This window comes from Lissotriton vulgaris, chromosome 6, assembly GCF_964263255.1.
Source record: "Lissotriton vulgaris chromosome 6, aLisVul1.2, whole genome shotgun sequence".
In the NCBI taxonomy this organism is placed as follows: Eukaryota; Metazoa; Chordata; class Amphibia; order Caudata; family Salamandridae; genus Lissotriton; species Lissotriton vulgaris.
This window is the reverse complement of record NC_141694.1, coordinates 1,176,036,123-1,176,060,441: the sequence shown is the minus strand read 5'-3', so window position 1 is coordinate 1,176,060,441 and position 24,319 is coordinate 1,176,036,123. Positions and strand designations below refer to the sequence as shown.

The window sequence follows — 24,319 nt, the reverse complement described above, 5'->3', positions numbered from 1 at the left end:
AGTAGCCAGCTTCTCGCAGAGCGGAAGGCTGGGGGGTACCTCTATGGTCTTGGGGACTCCCAGAGAAGCCACAGTTCGAAAAAGCTCCTTCCGGGCATTACTGGCTTCTCTAACCTTTTTCGTAAAGAAGGCTCGTTTCGCTTGCTGGATCTACTCTTTGTACGCTCTTTGCTCAATGTTCAGGATTTTTTTATCTGACTCGCTAAAAGTTGCCCGCCAGATCTTTTCCTTTTTTTTGCACACAATTTTATGGTCTCTGATCTCTTCAGAGAACAAGGGAGCAGAAGGAGTGGACCGTGTGGGGAGAAAGGTTTTAGGGGGAGCCAGTTGTAAACATGCATCCTCAAGCCATCTCCTGTAGGCCTGGGCTGCTTGTTCCGTATTTCCTGAAAGTGGCTCCAAAGTTGACTTTAATAAGCATTCCAGCTCATCATGATTTATGTCATTCCATTTCCTTATCTGTCGTGGGACGGGTCTGACCCTAGATGATCTCACTGGTGGGGCTGAGACAAAGTTAAAGTGGACTGCTGAATGATCTGACCAGGATATCGGCTGGACTGATAGTACATTGAGGCTCGGATGATTTGAAAAAATACCGTCCAGGGTGTGTCCTGCCTTCTGGGTGGGGCCACTGACCAGTTGTATCAAATCTACTCCCTGTAGCAGCTCGATAAGATTGCAAGTGTCCAGGTACGAGCCGCTTTCTAAGTGAAAATTAAAGTGGTCTAGTAGAGTGAACGTTTGGGCAGTAGCGGCAGTTTCTAATATTTTACCCAGAGCGAGAAAAAAAGGTGCTTTCGTCCCAGGGGGTCTATAAACTAGGCAGCCTCTGAAAGTTTGGTGGTCAGATAGGGTGAAATTAAAAAGAAGAGTCTCATCTGGACCTATGGGCCCCTGTTGGAAGGATCCTCTGAGTGAGTGATGGTAGATAATAGCTAAACCACCATCTTTCTTTTTCTCTCTATTTTGGGTGAAGCAAACATAGTTCGGCGGGGCAGCAATCACTATGTCAGGGCCAGAAGCAGCATCAGTCCAGGATTCTGTGATAAAAGCTATCATCATCCCAGCGTCCTGAATTAGTTCTGCTACTTCCGTGCTATATTTGACCAAGGATCTGGCATTAAGTAAAAGACACTTAACGACAGAATGCCTTTTCCGGGCTGGCTTTTCATAGTTGTCCCTGGGGTGCACACATGGATCCCTGGGGGGTGCAATTGGATCCCAGCTTAGTCTTGGCAAAATCTGTGAACAGGTAGGGCAAATGTTAAGGGCCTTCCCAGTGCTGGCCCCAATTTCCAGGATAGAGCAGCCTGCTGAGTTTGATCCGCACCTCAAGGCTCTAAGAGCTTCGCTGGTGTAGGTAAAACTCGGGATTGAGATGGTATCGGCCGGAGCAGAGGTCCCGGTCCTAGGCGCGGGTCCGGCACGGACGGGCGCAGACGGGCTCGCCTTTGGCGCGCCCGCTGCGCCTGTTCGGTGCGCTCCCTGTATGGGTGTACCATTTTATGCACGTTGGTGCGGGAGGGGCAGAGCACTAGTCTGCTCGCCCAGCTCCTCAACAAAGATGGCGGGACCCACAGAGGCTTTCGCTCCGGTTCGAGGCCCCTAGGAGAAACTGTGCAAATACGCTATTTTTTATAAAAACAACAGCAATGAGGAGAAGTAAACAAGTAAACAAATAAAATCTCCCAACAGTGTTTAAAAATCGATACTGGTCCCGGCTTCTCCCTCAACTTCACACACACTCACTTTCAATCAGTGGAGGTGCCGATGACATCAGGGTTTTTATGCACGTGGGGGCGGGAGGAGCAGAGCACTAGTCTGCTCGCCCAGCTCCTCAACAAAGATGGCGGGACCCACGGAGGCTTTCGCTCCGGTTCGAGCCCCCTAAGAGAAACTGTACAAATGCGCTATTTTTTATAAAAATAACAGCAATGAGGAGAAATAAACAAATAAAATCTCCCAACAGTGTTTAACAAGCATTTACAATGCAATAGGTCTCCCAGCTTTAAAGTTTGAGCTATTGGCATTGTATATTACAATGTGTTACATTAATTTGTTATCAAACTCTGAATTGTTGTATAAAGATGGTAAATGCTGCAAGAAAAAGCAGCACTGAAATTGATAGCTTTCGCAATCGCTATTGTAATGAAGCTGAACAGGCAGGGACAAAAGCATAGTCATAACAATCGTTTGAAAAAATAAATGGAAAAAAACACTCACTGAAAGTCTGCTTTCGATTCTGCGACTGTCCGCAAACCCAAAACAACGGCCTCCTCCTCCCCCGAGGGCACCTCACCACGCACGAGTACAAAAACAAGCATTTGCAGTGCAATAGATCTCGGAGCATTAAAGTTTGAGTTATTGACATTGTGTATGACAATGCCAATATTTTTTAACTTTTGCAAATGTGACACCTATAGCATTACTATTGTAATTTGTGTTGTATTTACGGGACTTAGATGTATTGATACATCCTGTTGGTCATGTAGAAATATATCTTCAAAGGCACTGGCAGTAACCTCTCTAAAACTAGAATAATGAAGAGTCAACTATGAGCCAGGCTACCCAGCCAATAAGGTAAATAAATGATATCCAGTTGTATTTGTATTTCTGACATTTTGGTAAAGTGGCAAGGGACGAATGCCCTGCTTGAGGTCAGAGGGCTGTACGGGGCAAGAGTTGATGACCAAGGGGTAAGAGCCGCTATGTCGGACCCGGGCACCCGTCAGAGCTGAGGGCACAAGAGGGGGTGGAGCAGATGGACGCGGGGCTCAGAATAGAGCTCTTCTGGCAAACGCGCAGGTTAAACTTGGGAAACAGCAATTGGAAATGCGCGGGTGCTGGGGTGAGAGCAGTGGTGCTGAGGGTGGGCGTCACTGTGGTTTCTTCTTGCTCCAAGTTCTTGCCCCGTGGTTGGTGTGTGCTCTCCAGACCATAGCTTCTCTCCCGCAGTGCTTCTACCGCACCCTCATACACACACACTCACACCTGCCCACCAGCGGACTCCTCCCACCACCCTCCCCCTAGCCCCACCTAACACAGCAACCGGGTCACAAGCAGGGACTAGCAGGCACAACGAGGGAAGGGGGGCAGAAAAGCATGCACGTTCTGTGTAACCTAAGCATGACAATGTATTTGACGATGTGTACGGAATTAACATACGTGAGAAAGCAATTTTTACAGTCCAGCTTTCCCGTATTTGTAAATAGCTTTCTTATTTAATGGCACACCCTCTACACGCACACCCTCTGGTGTAGGCAAGATACACATACAATACGCCTGGAATTCGCCGTAATATGTTAGTGACTACCTACGGACTTACGACTGTACTCCTGCGCATAGAATTTCCGTGACCACTACCCTGAAGCTCTCTATTGTCTCAATTTACTGCACTGGGAGTGCTGCAGGCATACTGTGTCGTACGTTTGCCTTGGGGAAAACATTTGCCGTAATTTGTGTTTTTTTCAACTGGGACAATTACCCCAAGATTGAGAACGTGTGTACTCACTTTTACAACAACGTTACATTAAGTGCGCTATTGGCAAATGTCACATGGTGCTGCGGTAACCTGCTGCCGTTGATCGATCCGTTCAACCAGCATTCAGAACCAGCCACCCTAGCCGCTGCGCCACACCCTTTTCACATTAAACTGTTTCCCCCCAGCAAATTCCTTCAGCTTATAACTAAGAACCAACTTTTAGTAGCAAAACCAGGGGTCGGCTTGCGCAGGGGAGATAATAAGCTATGGCACGTATTTGTGCACGTATTTCCTTTCTTCGTTTACACACAGGGTAACCGGAAACCATTTAACCCCTGTTCCACTAATTTATCTCCTGCGCGCGTATGCCAGCCCAAAGTAACCCTCACGGAAACACAGGGTGTTTGAGCCGTTGCCAGGACTCGAACCCCGTAGCCCGGCTTCATAACCATCTGCTTCAACCTTGAAGGTAGTTATTACAGAACCTAGAGCCTTTACGTCAAAGTGTGTTTTGCATGCTTGTAAAATGGCCTGCCCATCCCCACTTCGCACTTATTTACACACACGCGCGTGCACTGAAACCTACGCACTGCTCCAGTCTGTACAAATTTCGGTGGAAACGTTTGGTTTGTTTCCTGTCTCAGTATCTCCATATCTCGGTGCAGGTTCGCGCGGCGTCCTCGCGCCGCCTTTAAAATGCTGTAGGGAGCCGTAGCACAGGCACCTGGGGTTCCTGTCGGCCTTGGGCCCCCTCTCGTTGCTGTACGTGGCTGCCTTGGGGTCACATGGTATTACTGACGCATGCAACCGTCAGGGAGGACACCCACGTGTGGGGAGGAGCGGCCGGGGATCGAACCGCGGGCGCACGCGCCCACGGAGAGAAGCCGCGCCCACGGAGAGAAGCCGCGCCCACGGAGAGAAGCCGCGCCTACGGAGAGAAGCAGTGCTGGTGACGCGGGGATCCCATGCCCTAGAGAGAGCCCCGCGGTGGCAGCTGAAGACCGGAGTAGCGGTAAGTGGCGGGGGGGCGGGGGCGCTTGGTGCACGTGTGTGTGTGTGTGTATGTGTGTGTGTATGCGACAGCAGGGGTGAGTTCTCTTTATGTGGGGGTGCATGCGTGCATGGGCGCTCGTGTGTGTGTGTGTGTCTCTGCGTATGCGCATGCGCATGCATGTAGGGTGTTGGAGCTTCCCAGGTGACGGCAGCAGAGCGTGTTCGCCGATCGCCTTTGCGCGCAGCCGGTGCTGTCTCCTGGGAAGCAGAGTCAGCAACAAAAGATCTCCTGGCGGACACAGCGCTGACGCGCTGTTAAACGCCAGGAGACCTAAAAATCGATACTGGTCCCGGCTTCCGCCTCAAGACCGTAACTTCACACACACTCACTTTCAATCAGTGGAGGTGCCGATGGCATCAGGGTTTTTATGTACGTGGGGGCGGTAGGGGCAGAGCACTAGCCTGCTCGCCCAGCTCCTCTCCTTCGTCACAGCAATAGCTGCCAGAATATCTTCACCAACTTTAGTCGTAGACCTAGCAACTGCTTCTGCTGAACAAGTGGCTACTGCAGATTAGGCTGTCTCAACAGCCAATAAATTACCAACTGCATGCGCTCCCACACGCTGAAGTCCTGATATTTGAATAACATGTGTGAGCAGCAAATGCTCCTTAAGAGCAGCCAACCGTACCCAAAGCATGTTATGCTTTGTTGCGCTACCTTTAGAGTCACAGAAATCATTTTGTGTCCAGAAGAAACACATTTTCATTAAAAGATTGTACACAGTAAAAGAAATTGCATACTACCAGGGAAGGAACAGCAGGATCAGCAAACTCAAGAGCTAAAACCAAAGCACGCAATTTAGCCAATTGTGCTGTGCAATTCCCAAGGGATTGTGTGTGTACTAAGGAAGATTTTAAATCACCATCTACTATTTTGCCTGTCACAATTACGCAGGCTGCTGAATAAGCATCTTTAGAACCAATAGCAGGCTGTGCAGACCCATCAGTGTGAATAATGGATTTGTACTGATCAAGAGGGAGCAAAGACAAAGGACGAGGATGAACATATTCATATTTGTTAAAACTCCTGTGTCTGCAAAGAAGGATCAAAGATGAAATTGACATCATCCGACATTAATGAACTGGCCCATTGAATCCAAGGGGGATGCAAAGTCTAAGAATTTGGAACACTCGCCTTCTTGACAGCTTGTAAAGCAGGCACTGGTGAGACCAGGAAAATGCATTTTCCCTGAGCCAGAGTTAATTTAAAACCGTCATCTTGACCGCGGTCAAACTTTTTTCTGTAGAAGAATACGCAGCTCAGCCTGTATATACAAATGTGATTATAAGCAATGGGGACCGTGTCCTCTTCATTGAACATCAAGTACCTAAAACCTAACCCTCCTCGTACAATCTGTATGACAAAATGTGTGGTATTGTCTCTTTTTAACAAGAACTGGGTCACCAGCATATCAGACTGCTAAGACCGAAGAATTGCAGTATGTTCTGGAAGACAGAAAAGTGGGTTGTATCAATGCATATAGCGGTTTGATATGCTGAGCATAATCGGGAATGTAAGTAGGGTAGTTGGGAGGCTGCAATTGAACACATTTCTCCAAAAAGTGGTTATTGAGTTCATAACCGAGGAAAAGCACTGCTAGAAAGGCAATGCGTAATTTCGATAAATTACATTTGTAGCCTAATTTCGCAAAATGTGTGACAATACGATCATCCCGCATAAGATGAGGATTCATCTCATAATCAGTCAAATAAATGTCATTGACGTACGAAACGGCATCAGGGTCAATCTCATGTAAAATTGAAACAATGCATGCCGCAAACATGCTAGGACTATTTTAGACCCCATAGGCAGACACGCATATCGTCTCTGATTGCCTAGGGCACTGAATGCGGTCAAATCACAGCTCTAAAGAGCCAAAGAGTGACTGAAAAAACCATTGGAAATATACAGAGTGGTTTTGTACTTTTTGCAAATATATTGTGTACAAACGCAGAGCTGTGAGTGTTCTGAACCACAAAGGAATGGACATGACTGTTCAAATGACAGTAGTAAAAAACTATATGATATGAACCATCCAGTTTCAATATCAGAAAAATGGGATTATTCATTGACAAAACACAGGGTTTAATCACACCCTGGTATTCCAATTGAGTCAAGATGTCATCCAAGGATGCCTTTGTGTCTTGTTTATTTGGATTTTGCAGTTGGGGCTGTGGGTCGGAACGCAAAGTAATCACATGATCTGGGAAATTATTGTCCCAACCCTCCTGTTTGCGATATAACGCTGAAGCCAGGGATATTGCCCACTCGAAAGCATAAGCAAGTTTATCGTCATCAGAGACATTGCAAAAAACTTGGTAAAATAACATCCTCCCCTCTGGGGAAGCAAGTACAAAAGGAGGTCGTTATTCAACCGCCGCCAACAAAATATCATACAAAGAAGTAAGATTCTTCCAAATGACTTCTTTTATGGGGCGTTCAATGTCACCCTCTTTTTGGAGGCTAACTTCATCATCAAAGCCCATCAGGAGGAGCAACTTGAGAATCAGCTATTTCTATGGTAATAAAAGTGTCAGATGCTTTGCCTTCAGATGCTGGTGGAGTGTCTGCAGCACAATGATGACCTTTGCTGTGCTGTCGAGGAGAGTTACCGCCCAACTCCTGTCGAGGAGCAGGGTTCTCACCATCTGAGGCATACTTAGCAGTCAAAGCAGCAACTTTTTTCTTCTGGAAAGGGGCTTGATAATGATGTGATACCTCCTGACTTTTACATCAAACTGGCGCTGCGGGTCACGTCTGGCTTGTGTAGACTCACCTTGTCCGTGATCCTGACGCCCTCCTCTGCAGAATAGTTAATCCAGTCATTCCTGAAAGGAACAAGGATAGTGAGGAACTGGAACTTCTCTGGCTTCCTAATGTTTGAGCATTCACGCAAATCATATCTATGCTCAGAATCTTGAGGTGGTGGCGAACCAGCACGTGACCCAGGCTTCTGTTGTGGCTGCGGCTGGGCCTTGTTCCAAGCCTTCTTAGGAAAGACATGACAACCCTCCATCTCAGGAGGGGGTTTATTCGCTGCCTGTGTAAATTGTGATATTATTATCAAGCTATTGCGACCCAAAGATCTATACACATCTGAAATAATAATCGGCAACTGCTGCTGCCGATCCAAATCCGCAACCGCCGCTAGGCGTTGACGTACTTGTAAGCAAAATGCTTCACCTTTAATGTTGGCCAGAATAATTTCAGAGAGAATAGGGAACATTCCCACCAACTTCAGCCCCAAATCCATAGCTGGACCAGCCCGGTGCTCATACTGTACCTTCTTCAGAACCCTTCGCAGAATGCTCATAGAGGGGCTGCTAAAGAGAGTGTATACACCGAAGCAAACACGGTCCCCTAGGTGGTGCAGTCAGCTAAAAATGGAATCAGACCACTCAGCAAGCTCATTGTGAGGATCCTATGTTTTTCAACAGGAGTCATATGTGGAAAAAGCGCCTCAAGCTGCTCAAAGTTTTGTGCAAGCCAAAATGGCAAGTCATCAAGATTTTGAGGACGTCTGCCTATCACCAAGATAATCATGGCAAGGCTAATCACAAGCCCACAACCTTGACCTGGTGACAGGGGGATAGCTCCAGCTGGAGCTGCTTGAAGTGCACTTGACATAAATAGTATGCTCCCAGGATGTCAACGGAACGTCAACCAATGCATAAGGATGATAATCCGCTGGAGCAGCAGCTCTCGTATAATCATGAAACAAATTATCATTCCTATCCACCACAGGAAACGTAACCCAAGAATAGACATCCTTGAAGTGGTAAGCTGGGTCTACCTCGACTACAAAAATAAAGGTAGCCCTTGCATTGGGGACTCCATGCTAAAATAAGTGTGCTGTAACCGCCGCGTGGTTAGGTCCTGCAGTAGCGACCGGTTGTGCCATATCAGGAAGGGAATCAAAAGAACAATACAAAATGGTAGCGCAAAACAGGGTCCAACCTAAAACCTTTTCAATCTCAAGCTTGAAAAACCTATAAATATACCATGTAGGAGTCTGAGCCCCCCCCCCCCCCCCACCACCATAGATGTCTCTGAAACCGGCGACAGGGTACTGGGGACAAGCACATGCGCTACACAGGGGTCTTGTGAATAAGTACCAGACCAAATTGGGTAGCGCCATGTTGCAGGGATTATGCACAAAAATAACTATACACAGGATTATAGGGCCTTGCAGTCATTCTACCACCTTAGTACCCAGAATCCCATGACCGACTAGCTATAGTGCCTCACTTGCTCTCATACTCACTCACAGAGATACAAGTGATTAGACATAACACAACACTCCCAGATCTCTCAGGAATAGTAGTAGCAAGACACAGCCTTTTGCTCGAACTCTTATAATTGTCCACAATAAGATCTGACAGAGGCACAAAACAGTTTAAAATATTTATTTTAACTAATGTGCCCTAAAATGCATTATACGTTTGCAACAAGCAAAAAAATGCTTAGTACAAATACAGTTAGCATTGAAGATAGTCCATATATCATGAAGGGAGAGGTCATCATATAAACCCCCTCTCCAAGTGTCTGCAACCTATTCCTGTATCCCCATAAGACCAAAGTACATTGTCGCCATAACAGATTTATCAGTATGTTTTGTGTAGGTGCTAAGGCCCGACCAGAAAACAATAACACAGGGCATTGTTTATTGACCTTGCACACAATGTTCAGACTAAATTGCAGGAACTGCAGAAAGTGAACACAATGAGTTCTCATGTGAAAGCAGCCATTGAAAGTGTTACAAAAACAAAGTTGTGTAATAACGTGCACAAATCAGCAGGCAAGCTGCAAAGTGCTCATGCTAACATAGAGAAAACAACAATGTCCCTACGGGCCACATGACAATCTGGGTATACCTTTAAGTCTCACAGTAGAATGCCTGTGGTATGTATTGAAAAAGCTACTCCATGTAGTGTTGCCCATTCCACAGCCACAATCCCAACAATAGCTTAATTTCCTCTCCACATTCTGCAAGAGGAGGAAAACAAGTGTGATGAAAATAAATAAGTGCAAGATAGCTCTTCCTTAATTCACTAAAACTAAAAATCCCAACTAACTCGATAGTATCCACATTTGGTTAAGTACAAGATAGTAGTCCATTAGTTAAAACTATTGCAAAATAATATCACCATTTATCTAATAGTTTAAGGTTGCATGGTTCCACTAGCTGGCCCGCATGAATAGAAATTGAAACAGTTAGTAGGGAATAGGTTTACCACAAAGTACACCCCTGCTTCCTTTGTGGAATGACCTAGGCAGAAAAGCTCAATCTTATATTGGCGCAGAATCTGGTGTAAGCTGGGACTGGCAACCTTTGCAGAGGGTCGTAGGGATATTATCGATACCGATCGTTTTCATAAAATTTGCTGGCTGCGTGACATCAGAAGTCTCTTGACCAGAATGGGCCTGTTGTATTTGTGGAAAACCCTGTCTAGCTTCCAGTTTCCACTAAGAGATTCAATCAAGGAAAGATAATGTAATTTGATTGAATACGATGCAGTCTGAAGTAGTGAATGCACATCATTGATGCAGAGTTTTTTACAAATAAAATCATGGTTGAGTCTTGAGTATTACCGGGATGCAAACTCAAAGCCCCTAGATTGTATACTGGATTTTCAATTTAGAGGGGGCTGCTTACCGCTGAAGTCTTTTACAGTTATATGTAAGCGTGGGTGCAAAATCCGTTCCGCTCGCGGATTTTGTGGATTATCAGTAAATCCGCAATCCGCGAATTTACAGAAAATCCGCGAATCCGCGAGCGGCGGATTTGGGGGGGCAAAAGTTCAAGCCTTCAAGCTTGAAGTTGCAACTATTTTAGGATGGCGCCTGCAAGCTGCCAACGCCATCCTAAAATAGTTACTAAGTTAGCTTCGACAGGAAGCACTAATAGATAAAATAAAGCAGGTGCTCGATGGGACGATTGCATAGTAACACACACATGGTCGCTGGAACTAGTTGAAGCTCAAATTCAGTGACTCATTCATCAGCCCAAAAACAATCATGAGCGTCATCGATGCTGGGCAGGTGTGCCTTCTTCCCAAATCTACCGTCGAAAATCAGCTGTGATGCTGGATAGAGGCCTTTGTATCCTTGAATTTCACGAGCGCAATTCTCGTGCTGTTCCTGTGACCAGGAGCTTCTTTCTCTTAATCTGCTGCTCTGATCGGTCTCTGACCTTTTATACACACAAGAGGCATGATTGTGAACTCGCATGGAAGCCCGCACGTTTGGTCCCGCTCACACACTCGCGGTGTGCACCGTCTTCCCGCCATTTACCCACTATGATGGACAGCTCAGCTCACTCAAGGGACCCCTGCGCCCTTCGGGGGGATTGCATAGTAACACACACATGGTCGCTGGAACTAGTTGAAGCTCAAATTCATTGACTCATTCATCAGCCCAAAAACAATTGTGAGCGTCGTCGAGGCTGGGCAGGTGTGCCTTCTTCCCAAATCTACCGTCGAAAATCAGCTGTGATGCTGGATAGAGGCCTTTGTATCCTTGACTTTCATGAGCGCAATCCAAATCCGCAAATCCGCAAATTCGCGGATTTTGCGGATCCGCAAATACGCAAATTCACGGATCGTGGATCCTCGAAATCTGGCCATGCTTAGTTATATGGACTACTCCAGGTGATGATAAATGCCCTATTTCCACTGACTGAGAAGAAACTTATTTGCATGTATTGTTCCCCTATCCCACCTATTCCGGCCCTCGCAAAGTATGGCCAGCACAGACATGCAGGAAAATGGGAACGAGATTGTGTAGTGTTGCCCTGAAAATTCTGTGCACCGAATCATCACTCTGGTAAGCAATCCCAGTGGCAACGTTTTTAAGATGGATGTGGTCTATAAGATCTCAATTAACGACTGCAGAAAAATGAACTTGGAATCCTGTTACCTGTAATTGTGAATGCGTAGTTAGTTTTAACATTGTCGTGTGGTGCACACTATGGATTTTAACTTTTTAGTCATTAAATATTAATGCTATTGCTGATGCTTTTATTGTATGATTTTCTTGCATCATAATGCATAGGGTTGGATTGATTCACTTCATGCCTATTTGCACACATTTTGATACATATTTAAATTCTTCTTTTATTGTTTTGATAGTGTTTTATGTCAAATGCTTTTATGACATGCATTGTCGAGTAAAGCTCTCTTTGACTGGAAACTGTTAGTCAAGGCTGAACACACAAGACAATGTGAATAAAACACTGATATCCTAAAAGTGACAGTTAAATCCCTCATAGGTATCCTGAAACAAAGTATACTTGCACAGAGTATGTCCACATAGTTCAATCTGTAGTTCAATTTTAGAATCATTATTTTTTTTAACTAATCTTCCAAATAGTTGAGGGTCATTGTCAATCAAAGAGCAACTAAGAACTCTCATAAAAACGTGTGACACCACATTTCTGAACACTGGTCTCAGTTGAAGAGTACCTCTGATACAATGAATATGGGGAACAACTTCTAATTAGTAAACACATAGTCTCCCACAACTGCATGCTGCTGTATAGTTGACTCAATCTCTTCCTAATAGTTTGGAGGTAAGAGAAAGAAAACGAAAATGAAGAAACTCCGTTCAAGGGGGCATATTACCAAGCAATAGCGATAATTATCGCTATTGCTTGGTTAGAGATAAAAATTTACCGCTGAGCTGCGGCGATTTTTACTGCAAATAAACCTTGGTATTACCAAGGTTTATCGCAAATGCGATAAAAATCGCCGCAATGCATGAATATCGCTGAAAATTCAGCGATATTCATGCATTACCGAGCTAATGCTCTTAGCCATGTTAGCCACCTCCCATTGGATAACATGGCTAAGAACTGCTCAGTCTGTGGAACAGAGAAGGTTTTGGATCCTACGTCTACCCAGCCCGGATCTCAACAACAGAGTAAACAGAACAAGGTGGCTGGATAGGGAAAATTCATATCATGAGTAACAGCAACACAGTCAATATGTACTACGTGACCACAGTCTTATGTACCAAAACAAATTTATTTTCTTTTTATCTGGTTTTTCAAACTTTCAAAAACACAAGGGCAAACCAAAGACTGTCAGGACAGTGAATTCATGGGTACAATATCTACACATATACAAAAGTACAAATATACAGTATTTACAAAATTAATGAAGCACAACGAATAAGGACAAATAGAAATGACACACCAAAAACAATGAAATAATTCAGTATTCAAAAATTAATTGCATTTATATATAGTGAAAAATTCGTGCAAGAAGCAAGGGTACAACCAGTCCATGGGAATATGAAACCAAGGGACAGGCGGGGACAGATGGAATGGGACGCCTGCCTGCCTGACAAAACTGTGGTTCAATGTTTATATTGGGTTGCACAACTAGGATCCCAAGTGGTGGACAATTTCTTTTCCTAGATGCACCCTTTTGAGTAACCACAGGGTGGAAGTGTCGACGCGTTTCGAACCGGAGTATTAAAGGTTCTCTTCAGGACGGGGACTGGGAACAGTGAGTCTGCACGTGGCAAGGAGTATGCCGAGGTGTCGGTAATTCGCAAAGGAATGGTTGTTTCTGTGGTTAGCCGAGTGTAATTCTTGTTGATATGTTGCCCGCCGCGCGGTACAAGCTCGAAAGGGGAAACGGCTCACATTATAACTGTATTGTCTTTGAAAGGCTTGGTAAGTAGCTTTAGCGGAGTAGGGCGTCTGATCACAGAGGCCAATTTGGAGCCGGCGGGCGGTGTCTCAGTGAGCCGGGACTTGTTTCGGAGGATTCAATCTCTCTCAGCGGAGTAAACACACAGTCTATCAGTCACCAAATTGGCCTCTGTGATCAGACGCCCTACTCTGCTAAAGCTACTTACCAAGCCTTTCAAAGACAATACAGTTATAATGTGAGCCGTTTCCCTTTTCGAGCTTGTACCGCGCGGCGGGCAACATATCAACAAGAATTACACTCGGCTAACCACAGAAACAACCATTCCTTTGCGAATTACCGACACCTCGGCATACTCCTTGCCACGTGCAGACTCACTGTTTCCAGTCCCCGTCCTGAAGAGAACCTTTAATACTCCGGTTCGAAACGCGTCGACACTTCCACCCTGTGGTTACTCAAAAGGGTGCATCTAGGAAAAGAAATTGTCCACCACTTGGGATCCTAGTTGTGCAACCCAATATAAACATTGAACCACAGTTTTGTCAGGCAGGCAGGCGTCCCATTCCATCTGTCCCCGCCTGTCCCTTGGTTTCATATTCCCATGGACTGGTTGTACCCTTGCTTCTTGCACGAATTTTTCACTGTATATAAATGCAATTAATTTTTGAATACTCAATTATTTCATTGTTTTTGGTGTGTCATTTCTATTTGTCCTTATTCGTTGTGCTTCATTCATTTTGTAAATACTGTATATTTGTACTTTTGTAAATGTGTAGATATTGTACCCATGAATTCACTGTCGTGACAGTCTTTGGTTTGCCCTTGTGTTTTTGAAATTTTGAAAAACCAGATAAAAAGAAAATAAATTTGTTTTGGTACATAAGACTGTGGTCACGTAGTACATATTGACTGCGTTGCTGTTACTCATGATATGAATTTTCCCTATCCAGCCACCTTGTTCTGTTTACTCTAAGAACTGCTCAGGGCAGGTGTTAGCTTTTGGAGATATTCGCGCTTAGCGTGAATATCTCCAAAAGTTGGTAATAGGAGATAGCGATGTTAGCGACTGTTTTCAGTCTCTAACATCTTGGCAAGCCCACTTTGCATGTCATTAGTGATAAATATCACTGGCATGCAAAGTGGGGCCCAAGATGGTCGCTATCTCCTACTAGCTGTCGCTAACTGGTGTTAGCGACAGCTAGGTAATAGGGAGATAATTTTATCTCTGCTTTCTTGGCTTTTAAAGCCAAAAAAGCGGAGATAAACCCCCTTGATAATATGGCCCAAAGCTTTTAAACATATAAGTAACCAACTAAAGCTGTAAAACATTCATACTGTAGGTGTGTAGCAAAGGTTACCCTATTTTTGTATTTGCAATGTTTGCCAAATCAGGCCCACAAGAGAAGGCTTTAATCTCACTTACAACTAAAAGGTTAAAGCGAGCATTTGAGATAAAGGAGCACCCCAATGTTGCAATTCAAAATTAAGTAAAACTATGCAAAAGATAATTGTACCGGGAGTATGTTATTTGTATCCTTCCTGTCTATCATATGGGAGATCAAATCTATGTGTGGACCCACTACAGCTGACTTCACATTACACATACATTTTAATGATTTTAATGCAGGAGCTATTGAAGTGATAGCAAATCCTGTCAGATTAAAGCTTGTAAATCAATGGTATTAAATGAAAGAAGCTACAAAATAAAGTGCATAGTCTGTTTTTTAATTGAATGGTGAGCCTATCCATGAAGGCCGGAGCTTCATAGGGCACTGCAGCAAGGAATTTGAATTTACTGAGGTTAAGCAAAAGCTTGACCAATGGGGGCACAAGGGTACTCCTAATTTTGCAGACGGAAACAGACACATTCTGGAAAGTATGAGTTGTATCCTCTGAAATGGGTAATAACACATGAATCATTGAGTAGCATGTCTGATTCCCTGTGCTTTCCCCGCTTTAGGTGGAAATAACATGGCCAAATCCACATTTATTTACCACATTCTTGTAATGCTTGCATGTAGGGGCTGTTTATAGGTCTGTAATTTGGAAGGTGGGATGGAGGGCGAGGGAAGAGGGGAGCAAGTTGGTGAGGGGAGAGAATTTGATTCTCCCATCAGTTTGTCACGACTGTCAATGGGGGCAGGCAAGCCCCCTTCCAAAACATGTTATGCTCTACACAGAGGTCAAGTGCCTTTAGGCAATAAGTTATCCGGTCTGGAGTTTACAGGCCAAATAATTCAGAACCTGGAAACACTGTGAAACCCAGAATGGCACCTAACAGTTTTCCCCTACCTAGGGATACATTTGCCCATATCAAAGAGGACATAGCCTTGTTTCAGTCCCTTTTGGGTCATGATTTATTTAGTGACTTGAGGACTGAAACTAGTTTGGGGTTGCAAAGCATGCATGTCACAAAATCACTGGCTTTATGACCTTAAAATAGAGTTTTCAAATGTATTAACCCCTTGCATGCTGCCGCGAGTCCGCGCCTGTGCGGCAAAATCGCGAGTGGGCGGGTTTATGAGGGCCCCCAGCCGTCATCAGCACACGAGCGCCGTAGTGCATGACGGATGGGGGCGGTCATTAGCATGCAAGGGGTTAAAGTTAATCTGTGAGTCAGAAGCGCCTTTCCCACACAAAGATATTTTGCAATGATTTCTGAATCACAAAAAGTGGTACCCCCCCTTATTTTTGACATGACCCCCAATTATGATTGCTGCTCATTGATTATGACCAACCCATAGTTCAGGTCGTAATAGATTTGCACTCAGGTCGTAATAGATTTGCACCTCTAAGTCTCACAGTAGAATGACTGTGGTACATATTGAAAAAGCTACTGCATATCATGTTGCCCACTCCACAGCCAACATCCCAGCAAAAGCTGCAAAGGCTGTATTTTGTCTCCACATTCTGCCAGAGAAGGAAAAGAAGGTCAATGAAAGGAAATGGAGGCAATATTATTCTTTCCTAATTCACTTAAACTGAGAATACTAACAAGCTTGATTGTGTTAACTAAAGAATAAGTACAAGTTATTGTTCCATTAATTAAAATTGTTGCAAAAATATATGCTATTTGTCAAATAGGTTACGGTACCCTAGTTCTACTAGCTGGCCCTAATGGACAGAAATTATTCATCAAAAGCCATTGCTGAGCAAACAAAGTAATGTGAACAAAGCACCAACATCCTAAAAGGAGCTGTTAAAGTATCCTAGGAATCATAAAACAAAGTATACTTGCACAGAGTATGTCCACAAAATTCAATATATAGTTCAGTTATAGAACAAATAGGTCCATCGCTGCAGTGCCCAACCATTAAAGTTTTTTTTTGTTTAAGAAACTTTTATTACGTTTTTCAAGTACATATCAAAGCCATACAATATTATATATAACATAGGTAAGATAAACAAGCAGGCAAATGGCAAATGACTAAAAATAAGGACATTATAATTAAAAAGAAGGGGAGAGAAAGAAAGAGCAGAAAAGAGAAAGGAGGAAGGAAGAAAAGAAAAATAGCAAAAAGTCAGGGGAAAAAGAACTAGAAATCATGTTGAACGATAATAGAAAAAGGAAGAGAGAGAGAATTAACGAGCAGGAGGGTGTTTAGAATGATAAGTAGTGAAAGGAAGCCAAAGAAGATCTGATTTGATTTTTTGGGAAACAGTAGAGGAGGAAACAGAAGCAATTTGATGTTTATCACAAATAAAATTCCACCAAGTGAGTAAAGAAATTGTTGAATTATCCTTCCAGGATGATAAAATATCTTTAAAAGCTACTGCAATAAAAAGATCAAATAATCGGAGAAGAAAGTGCAACATCTATATCAGGAGATAAGGATCCAAGGAAAACATTCTGTAAAGTTAAAGTAGTAGTAACGTTAAACACTAACATGCAAATATTCCAAACAGAATTCCAAAAGGATAAAACATTAGAACATTCATAAAGTAAATGTGTTAACGTGCCCGTTTCAGTGGAACATGACCAACATAATGGAGAAGATGTAGGTGAATATTTACAAATGGTAATAGGAGTAATAAGTGTCCTTTGATAAAGAAAATACAAAGATTGAGTTATACGGGCAGCAGCAGAAACTTTAAATAATTTGGACCATATTTTGTCCCAGGTAATAACAGATAAAGAAACGGATAAATCTGTTTCCCATGCATGTTCAATTGGAGACTTAGGGCGTTCAACAACAATTGACATTAATAACTTATATACAATAGCGGCATTTGGGCTGTGAGTTGATAATAAAGAATATAAAGGTGTGGAAGGGGATATAGACGGTACATGGGATGGGAGAGAAAAAGTAAGTAGATGAGATTGTATGGCATTAACAATAATATCATACTCATTAAGAGAGGAATCAGGTAATTGATAATGTAACTGTAAGGTAGAGAAAGGGATAATAGAAAAGTCATGCAATGATTGATGAACAAAAACAATACCCTTTTCTTTCCAGTATTTGTAGTAAAATGATTTACCTTTATATTTGAGAAATTTATTGTACCATACACTGGAAGACAAAAAGCATTGGAGAGGAGTAAAATCCAAAGAGAAAGTATTTTATAGCAAAGCTCTGGAGTATTTTAAAAAGGGATATGTAGTGCTGGAGAGGCATGTGAACACTCAGCTGACCCATCTGGTAGAAAATCAGGGTTTTTTACACCCTTCCCAGTCCGGCTTTCGTGCGCATCATTCTACTGAGACTGCGCTACTCGGGGTAACGGAGAGGCTACGGCACGGTATCGATCGCAGAGAAACTTCTGCCCTCATCCTTTTGGATTTGAGTGCGGCGTTTGATACCGTGTCTCATTCCATCTTATTGAACTCTCTCCGGTCCCTAGGAGTAGATGGTCCTGCATTGGCCTGGATTGCCTCCTTTTTATGTGAGAGCACTTTCCAGGTCTTTTTTACGAAAGCCGCATCTACCATTTGTCCTTCGGCGTATGCGTCCCTCAGGGGTCCATTCTCAGCCCCTTATTATTTAATATTTACATCAAACCCCTAGCTTCCATCGTGGAGGACGCTGGGCTGACCATTTTTTCATACGCCGATGATACTCAAATTGTTTTTTCCCTCTCCAGCACTGAAGGCGACAATGTGTCCAGTCTGAAAATCGGACTGTCACGAGTGGCTGAGTGGATGCAGAGGCATCTCCTCAAGCTAAACGGTGACAAGACCGAGATTGTTATCCTGGGGAAACATAAAGATCTTTTGGGCCCGCAACATTGGCCTTGTGCCGTGGGTCCCCTTCCTCAAACGGTCTCTGTGGTTCGCAACTTGGGATTCCTCATAGATGACAAGCTCTCTATGAGGCAACAAGCTACCAAGGTGGCTGCCATCTGTTTTACCACCTTAAGATGGCTCAGAAAAATTCTATGGATGGTGCCATACGCTACCAGGAGAACTGTCGTCCAGGCGTTAGTAACATCTCGCCTGGACTATGGTAACGTCCTCTACCTTGGTGCCGATGCTGCGACCATAAAGAAACTGCAGGTTGTACAAAATTCATCAGCCCAACTTTTATGTAACATCCCGAGGAGATCCTCGGCTACCCAAGCTCTTCGCGATTTACATTGGCTCAAGGTCTCGAGCCGCATTAAATTTAAAGCCCTGTGTTACCTTTTTAAAATCAAGCAGGGCTTAGCACCACTGTACCTTCAGAGTCTTGTTCAATCTTACAGGCCCAGTCGTACATTAAGATCTTCGGCTAATTGTGACTTTGTTATTCCAAGATTTAAACTTGTGAAGATGGGGGGAAGATCTTTCTCCCATCTTGGCCCTAAGTCTTGGAATGCACTACCCACTGCTCTGAAATCTGAGACGAATATGTTTTGCTTCTGTAAAAAACTGAAAACTTTACTTTTTCAATAGATTTTCTGCTGCTCTAGCTGTTAATAATACTGTTGTGATGTCCACCCTTTCTGCTCTAGTCTATCCCTTGCGCCGGAAAACCCACTGCGGGTAGCTGTTGCGCATTATAAGTTTTAAATAAATAAATAAATAAATAAATAAATAAAGTACAATTTGCCATAAAAATTACCTGTTGAAAAGAAAAATCTTTCAAGAGGGATCGTTCAAAGTGAACCCATTTGGGAACAGGGCTATCCACAAAATCATACTCTAATGGAAAAGATTGTTTAATCAAAAAAGCAGAATGATAAGCAGTAAAATTTGGAAAACGCACACCACCCTCATCCTTAGGGCATATAAGCTTGTGTAGAGCAATTCTTTGGTGTTTATTATTCCAGAGAAATTTTATGCAAATAGAATTAATTTTAGAAAAATATGTATTGGGAATTTTAACAGGAAGCATTGACAATGTATATAAAACACGAGGCACAATCGTCATTTTAATAGTATCTAATCTGCCCCACCAGGTTAGATAGAGGGGTGACCAAATGAGGAGGAGTGATTGAATTTTATTTAGTAATGCATCAAGAGTGAATTTAAGTGTGTTGTGTAGGGAAGAGGAAAACCAAATGCCAAGGTGTTTAATTTTAGAGGGACACCAAGCAAAGTTAGTATCTCTGAACATAAATTGATAACATGAAGAATTTAGGGGTAACACTTCAGTTTTGGAGAGGTTTATATCCAGAGACACTGGAATGCAATCAAACCTCATTCAAAAAATGAGGAAGGGAATCAGGGGGATTGGACATATAAATGAGTATGTCATCTGCATAAGCAGATAATTTAATTTCTAGAGAGTTATGTTTAAAACCGGCAATCTGAGAATTAATTTGGATGCATTCTAGGAAAGGTTCAAGGCAGAGAAAAAAAAAGTAAAGGGGAAAAGGGGTAACCTTGCCTCGTTCCTCTGATTAGAGAAAATGAACTGGAGAAGTGATTATTAACAAAAATGTTGGCTCTGGGACAAGAGTACAAAAGCTTAATATAAGAAATAAAAGAGGGTCCAAAACCAAACCATTTAAGAGTGTGAAACATAAATTGCCAATTAATACGATCAAAGGTCTTTTCAGCATCTAAGGACATAGCTGCAAGGGGAAATTTATAATTTTTGCCATAGGAAATTATATTAGCAAACATCCGAGCATTATCAGATGCTAATCTGTCCTTCACAAAACCAACTTGATCAGTCTTAATCAGGAGAGGAATAATATTGTCAAGTCGGGATGCAAGAATTTTGGTAAAGATTTTACAGTCATAATTAATTAACGAAATAGGACGAACATTTTTACAATAGGAATGATCCGTATCAAGTTTGGGTATGATAACAATTAAAGCATCCATAAAAGAGCCAGACGCCTTTGCGTCAGCAACACATGAGTTAAAAAGTTGAAGAAGTTTAGGGACAAAAAAGGAATTAAAGGTATTGTAAAATTCAACAGATAAGCCATCGGGCTTTTGATTTCTTTAGGGCTTTAATGGCATTAATTATCTCATGGGGAGTAATATCGTTTTCTAACGCATTAAATTCATCCGGTATAGGTGGAGGGGAGGGTAGGTCTGAAAAAAGGTGTTTAAGTTCAAATCAGTGGGAAATGTGTCATTGGAATAAAGAGATTTATAGTAATCATGGAAAACCTCAGCAATATCTTTGTCCGATGATACCAGTTTATTAGTAGATTCATTAAGAATAGGGCCAATAGTCTTACGTTCAGAGTTAATCTTTAAATCGTTAGCTAACATTTTCCCCGCTTTGTTTTGCCCACCATAATACTTAGATTTAATCTTAAGCAAAATGCATCCGTCGTTGCTAATTTGTTAAGCTCAGATTTAGCTTTAATTAAATCATGAAGGGCATTAGAGGAGCGGGAAGTAAAGTATGTACTAAGTTTTTGAGTTGTCGTAGTTGATCTTCATATTTCTTTCTGGTAAATTTCTTCTTCTTCGATACAAAAGAGATGGTAAAGGCACGAAAAGAAGCCTTAAAAGCATCCCAATCGTTAGGAACAGAGGTATCTGATGGGTCATTAAGACTAAAAAATTAATTAATGAAAGAGGAAGCTTCTTTGAGAAAAACTGTGTTGTTCAACAAAAAGGTATTAAGGGGTCGATTAGGATCGCGGACGGAAACCTGTTCCGTCCGCCGAGGAAGGTGGCAAGATACTCCGGACCTGTCCACGGAAAAACCGCAATAGCGATTACGATAAAATATGATAGAAACTCCGATCGCGGTGGACGGAGCACACCAATCTCCGTCCGCGGCGGTCGAAGTACACCTGAGCCCGCGGCAGGGGGACGGAACCGAAAGAACACCGACCGCCGCGTACGCACATGACCAGGAAAACATCCACTTTCCCCGCGATACCTGCGTAGTGTCCGTGTCCGCAATTAGGATAACTCCGCAAGTACCTCGGTAGCCACCGCGATCCACGTCCGCTGCGGTACCAATGCTACGAGAAACCGTGCTCCACAGCGGAAGGCCAACACAAACAACATCCCTACAGTCAAACCAATGCCATACATGCGATGGAAGTTATCACCAAACACAGGAAAAAGAACGACCACCCACCTGAAACATCTAAACCAATTACAAGACACAATGACCCACCCCCAAGATCCGCATAATGCACACCTGGCAACACACCCACCTATCACCTGACTGCCAATAACCATTCAGACAGGGCCAAGACACACACTATAAATTAACTCCCACCCACTCCAGAAATCCTCTGCATCACAGCATAGCTGCTAGCAGGAGACACCACTTAACCAACAGCAAACACAGATATCATACACATAACCCACACCCTAACACACCCACTACACAAAGACCCACCACACCATCCCTAAACACCACACACCTGCACCTCCCTATTCACTCAAACCCACACCCGAGCACCATGGCACCAAAAAAAACCCCTAAATTCACTGACACCGAGTTAAGGGTTATGGTAGATGAGATAATACGTGTAGAACCCCACTTATTTGGGGCCCTAGTGCAGCAGACCAGCATAGCCAGGAAAAACAGCATGTGGGACCGGATTGTCACCAGGGTGAATGCTTCCAGGACCGTCCCGAGGACGAAGCAGGAAATTCAGAGGCGGTGGCATGACCTCAAGACCCGAGTGAAATTCATCAGAGCCAAGAACTATCTCCGGGCCAATCACACAGGCGGTGGAACCCCCCCGGAGCCCTTCACGTACACCGAGTGGGAGGACAAGGTGCTGACCATCCTGCACCCTGAGAGCCTTGATGGACTTGAGGAGGGAGAACCAACCATCACAAGCAAAACAACACGGTGTGCCTCACACAACTCTGAAGACACATCTCCCAGACCCCAACCCATGCATGCAGTCCACATACTCACCAACGTCTAAACCACTCCAACTGGCCCCCATGTGCATTGGAATGGCAGTGGTGGTGGGTGGGGTGTTTGAGAGGTCACTACACCAACTTCCAACAGGCCCCCATGTCCATAGGGAGGGCGGTGGTGGTGGGTGGTGTGTGTGAGAGGTCACTAGACCAACTTCCAACAGGCCCCCATGTCCATAGGGAGGGCGGTGGTGGTGGGTGGGGTGTGTGAGGGGACGGCAGTACAACTTCCAACAGGCCCCCATGTCCATAGGGAGGGCGGTGGTGGTGGGTGGGGTGTGTGAGAGGTCACTAGACCAACTTCCAACAGGCCCCCATGTCCATAGGGAGGGCGGTGGTGGTGGGTGGGGTGTGTGAGGGGACGGCAGTACAACTTCCAACAGGCCCCCATGTCCATAGGGAGGGCGGTGGTGGTGGGTGGTGTGTGTGAGAGGTCACTAGACCAACTTCCAACAGGCCCCCATGTCCATAGGGAGGGCGGTGGTGGTGGGTGGGGTGTGTGAGGGGACGGCAGTACAACTTCCAACAGGCCCCCATGTCCATAGGGAGGGCGGTGGTGGTGGGTGGGGTGTGTGAGGGGACGGCAGTACAACTTCCAACAGGCCCCCATGTCCATAGGGAGGGCGGTGGTGGTGGGTGGTGTGTGTGAGAGGTCACTAGACCAACTTCCAACAGGCCCCCATGTCCATAGGGAGGGCGGTGGTGGTGGGTGGGGTGTGTGAGGGGACGGCAGTACAACTTCCAACAGGCCCCCATGTCCATAGGGAGGGCGGTGGTGGTGGGTGGGGTGTGTGAGAGGTCACTAGACCAACTTCCAACAGGCCCCCATGTCCATAGGGAGGGCGGTGGTGGTGGGTGGGGTGTGTGAGGGGACGGCAGTACAACTTCCAACAGGCCCCCATGTCCATAGGGAGGGTGGTGGGGGTGGGTGGGGTGAGTGCCAGTGCCGACTGAATTGCCAACAGAATGAAAATAAGACGTAACGGCCACATGACTCATCCTCACATTTTCGTTTTGCAGGTGATCGTAATCTGACAGCTGGGATAAACACCCGGCCTCCAGACTTGCCACACTCAGAAGTCTCAGGGGACGATTGGCCAGCCACCTCCGGGGCTGAGGATGGTGCCGGCACAAGCAGGCAGCCAGGGACATCTGGCTCCCAGGTCACACCTGCACCAACTACTACGGCCTCTGCCATTTCCACAACACCGGCCACTGTGACCTGCACAGCCACCACCAGCACCACCTCCACCACCTCCACTTCTACCACCACTTCTGCCCCTGCCACCCTGGCCAACCCACCGCCCAATGCCGGGCCAGCGCCATCCCAGCCACGCAGGGAGAGTGTGAGGCAAAGCAGAGATGCAAGACCAGATCCGGCAGGCAGGAGCACAGCACAAAGACGGCATGACGAAACAAATACACCCAATGCCGTTCAACAGTCACTGGAAGCACTAGCCAGGGTGGAGGAAAACTATCTATGTGGCCAGGCACAGGCAGACCGGGCCCACCAGGACTTTGTTGAGAACACTGCAATGTTGGGGGCGATTGAGAGGCGGCTTGGCCAACTAGTGGACATATTTACCATGACTAATACCATGTGGATGCCATGGATATCCGCCAACACCACCCTCCCCACACCCCCTCAAACAACGCCACCGCCACCTGCGCCCCTGACGGTAGATGTGGTACCTGATCAGCCTGCGCCCCCAGCTGACTCCGTCCCGACACAAAGACGGAGGGGCCGTCCGAGGCTGGAAGTGGGCGAGAGCAGTGTTGAAGCTCCTTCCACACGCTCCAAGAGGAGCCGACAATGACTGTTACAGTACCTGAGCCTGCCATTC

The 24,319-nt window shown here is 44.8% G+C and overlaps 1 pseudogene; it reads right to left on the bottom strand.

Annotated features, from left to right (window-relative positions):
* Positions 1-4,179: 4,179 nt before the first annotated feature.
* On the bottom strand, positions 4,180-4,308 carry LOC147708605 (small Cajal body-specific RNA 14; annotated as a pseudogene).
* Positions 4,309-24,319: the final 20,011 nt, after the last annotated feature.